General features: G+C 36.5%; 1 protein-coding gene across 1 annotated transcript in view; it reads left to right on the top strand.

Moving 5' to 3' along the window:
* Nucleotides 1–1,625: 1,625 nt before the first annotated feature.
* Nucleotides 1,626–4,328, top strand: part of LOC106868400 (von Hippel-Lindau disease tumor suppressor) — a 10,812-nt gene continuing 8,109 nt past the window's right edge. The window contains exon 1 of the mRNA XM_014913633.2: nt 1,626–1,829. The gene's annotated coding sequence lies outside the window, so the exon portion shown is untranslated. The remainder of the gene's footprint in view (nt 1,830–4,328) is intronic.

Here is a 4,328-nt window from a genome sequence, read left to right as displayed (position 1 = left end):
ACCAAAACTCAGAGAAGTTAGAGATTAGACATTTATTTCATATGTCGACACCTGTTTCGTAATATATATCCAGTTACATCACCGCCGCAACGTATATGCAAATATGATGTATCTACGGTTCCTATAAGAGTGCACGACATATAATAATTATGTAACAGTTCCATACTTTCCATTAAACTCCAGAAGAAACAACGCCAGGGAAGAATTTCGTGTTATTACACAGATAAATCCATGTTACAAGTTTTGTTGGCTATAATGGTCTTGGGATACGGATAAAAAGAACAAGACAAGTATTTCTTAGTAAATAAAACGAAAACAAAATGAAAAGAAAAAAGAAAAAAAATGAAAGGTTAGTTTTAGCTCGGGTAAGATTCGAATTTGAAATTTATCGCGACAAAACCAATCACTTCGAACTTCACTGTTTTGGGCATTTCTACTAATTTTGCAGTAATTTTCGTTTTCAATGATGGGAAATGAAAAATATATTGTCCCACGTTTCTTATGGACGACAGTGACTTAAATAAATAGTTGCTGATGGCAATTAAAACTCAATTGAAAATATTGATACACAGACATATAATATTCTAAGCGCATGCATGGCTGTGTAGTTAAGAAACTTGCTTCTTCACCACACTTCATTAGTTCAGTCTCACTACACAGCACCTTGAAGAAGGGGTCTTCTACTATAGCCATGAGCTGATTGAATTTGGTAGCCGGAAACGGAAATAAGCCTATTGTGTGTGTGTGTGTGTCGTTGCGCTGGTGTTTATCCCCCGCCACTGCTTGATAACGGGTGTTTGTCTACGTCCCCTAACTTAAACCGTTTGGCAAAATACACTGGTAGCATAAGTACACAGGTTTTATTTTTAAAAAAAATAATAAGTAATGGCGTCGATTTGTTCGACTAAACCCTTCAAGGTGGTGCCCCAGCATGTCAGCAGACTAATGACTGAAACGAGTAAATGATCAAAATTAAGCTGTTATCTGTAAGGTTTTTTTTTTTCCTTTTTGAAAATAAAATTAAGCAATTCGGAATCATAACGGTAACTCTTATAATATTTTATAGAGTAGCTTCCCTTGGTATATTTAATTCGTTATTTAGTGCAAGTTATTCATTGAGTATATAGTCAGGACAGGTTTCAGATCTTAAATTTGATCAGGAGAATGGATACGGTGGAATTTGAAACATGCCGAGTTCAATACATTAGGATATTTAATTGCGTTTGATATCTATAAATCCGCTAAAACGTCTTAAAACATATGATACTGTGCCAGGCATACTGTATAATTTTTATAGGAGGGATATGAAATGAAGAAAAGTAAAGAATACGATATTACGATATTATTTAACATATACAACTTAATACACTTCTAAAGCAGTGTATGCTTAACATTTCATCAATCCGCTTAAAAAGTAAAGAAGAAAACCATTTTGAATACACCGTATGCACAATTAGGATCTAATCCTTTTGATGGGCTCGGTTTACTCAATACCTAGGATAAATATATTGCAATTTATTACACAGCATTCCCGGATTTCTGGAGATTCCAGATTTCTGAAACCCGGATAAGCACTTGGTACTATAATTCGAAACTGACACAACTAACGGAAACGGAAACTAAATTTGCGCATGCGCTTTTAATAATCACGCGCCATGTTCCTTTCTCAATCAAAATATTATCGCCAATACACAAGTTGGGATAACATTATATACATGTAGCTACGGATGGTGTCTCTGTTTGATTTTCTTGTCAGTGTTCGTAATGATGTCGTTGGGAAATAAATCTGACATAGCTGTTCAGATTTTCTCATATTCCTAACGTTTGAGGTATATAGTATGGTAACATGTTTTCATTCAAAGTTTTGTTTATTTTTCCCTTTAAATGTAAACAGCTGCATGTTGACAAGTTATCTTGTATTGTCGATTTTTAAATTACTATCATAACAACATTGGCTTACTATTACATTATATAGACACACATGCAGGCGTTGGTATTCCAATTGCCTGTCTCTACCACACCCCTCTGACAATATACGTAAAAATATTACAGTAGTATGACCATGCATTGAGAGTGTCGGATAGAATGTCTTGTAGCATTTGGTCCGGTTCTCTTAGGTTTGAATTAAAATCCTACCGAGGTCGGCTTTCATCTAATGTCTATGAATAAAGGACCAGTCACTACGATCGATCCATCTCTTTCTCTCCCAGAATCGACGGTAAATTTGGTAAAGATTTTACCCGAATCGACTCCGTTGGGGTGTGAGAAAGTTCGTGGGTGGCGACTAACAGTGCATCACTCTTCCCAGAAATAGAGAAAAAGTTTAGTGTGAAATTCCTTACTTATCATAGGAAGACTGATGTGTGTACTACTGGAATCTTCCGAATACATCTGGATGTGCGACACAACATGGAACGGAAATTAAGAACCAACTTTCACCAGCCTCACTGAATACAGGAAAGCTGTTTTGGGTTGATTTAATATTTTCAGACAACTTACAATGTGACATACACCGGCACAAAAATATCTGCCTCTTATAATACAGTATTATGTTGTTTATTTTCGAATATATGTACATAACGATAGAACCTCTCTAATCAGCGCTCTATGCATATTTTTATATACTTGTAGTACTATTAAAAGAAATTAAATAATTTCAACATTAGATGCGTATTTTAAATGGCCATCACGACACTTCTGCAATGTTCTCTAATTGTTAGAACTGTCGGAAAATGTCTTGTGGTATTTCTTGTGGCTCTTTACATTCAGAGTTCAAATCACGACGAGGTCAATTTGCTTTTCAGTGCACTGGGATTGATAAAATAAAGTACCAGTCTAGCACTGAGGTTGATGGCATCGATAGACACTACTCAAAACATCTGCCTCTATGCCTAAGCTAATGGAATCGTTAGCACGTCGAACAAAATGCTTACTGGCATGGTATTTCTTGTGGCTGTTCCAAGTCCAAATTCCACTGAGGTTAACTTCGCAGCCCTTTAATCCTAAAACCCTTATTTTTTTAGAACCTCTAACATTGGTGGTAGGGAGAGTGTTAATTATTCTGTAACTAGTTGGATGTTTCGTAACTGAGTGAATTCCACTTGAGGCACTCAAGAATCAGATAATGGTGTTAAAGTGCTAGACAGATTATATCCACCCCTGAAGAACTCAGAATACTAAGAGTCAATAAAAGACATTTCACTCACCTCTGTAAACCATTCTGCTAATCCATTGCTCTGGACTTTTATTTCAACAAACTCCAAAAAAAACTTGAAGGCAAATTCCTTAACTTATCTGTGACCACCCTTTGGTCTGTGATATAAACTTCTTGTTTTAAAAGGATAAAAATCCTTCCTGAGTCCTATAGACTCATAGGGCCAGATTCTGTAGCATATTTATTCCCCACTGGATGGGACGCCAGTCTGTCATATGATTACTCATTTTTACCAGCTGAGTGAACTGGAGCAATGTGAAATGAAGTGCTTTGCTCAAGAACACAACATGTATGTTACTTTTGTACAAAACAGACACAGTAACCTGGAGTAGTCTCCTACCTGGCCAACTCCTGTCAACCATCCTACCCATGCCTGCATGGAAGATAGATGTTAAATGATGAGATGTGGGCACTGGGAGTAGAAGATTTGTAAGGTTGTAGGTAAATGAAGCAAATATATTCTGCAGGATCTGTATGTTAGAATGCTTGAACAGCAGAGTATGGATAAACTGAGAGATAAAACCATGTATGAGAGGAATTAAATGCAGTATATGAGAATGAAAAAAATTGCAATGTTAGGAACATGTGAGATGTGCATGGAAGATAAGAGATGGGTAAAGAACTGCCAGGATATTCAAGTGGAGAAAGATGATGACATGGGTACAAGTGGTAAAGGTTGATCTTAAAATGTTGAACTTTGCAAAGGATTTAGCAAAGAACTGTTTGGAAAACAATCATCCCTGGTGGTGGTGCCACTTCAAAAGCACTGGTGATGGTGCCACATAAAAAGCACCCAATACACTCTGAGGAATGGTTGGCATTAGGAAGGGCATCCAGCCATAGAAACCAAGCCAAAACAGACTATGGGACTGACCAGATGTAGCCCTTGGCCTTTCCAGTTCCTGTCAAGCCATCCAACCCATGCCAGCATAGAAAACAGTGGGGGGACAAACACATATATATTTATATAGGATAGGAATTCTTTGACTGTTCTTTCTAGTATGTTAGGCAACCTGTTCAAGGCTTGCCTTTTTGTGTATAAATGTACACTAATTTGTGTGTATATATATGTGTATATATATATATATATATATATATATATATATATATATAT

Source organism: Octopus bimaculoides, chromosome 1 (assembly GCF_001194135.2).
Source record: "Octopus bimaculoides isolate UCB-OBI-ISO-001 chromosome 1, ASM119413v2, whole genome shotgun sequence".
Classification (NCBI taxonomy): domain Eukaryota; kingdom Metazoa; phylum Mollusca; class Cephalopoda; order Octopoda; family Octopodidae; genus Octopus; species Octopus bimaculoides.
This window is presented reverse-complemented; position numbering and strand designations above follow the sequence as displayed.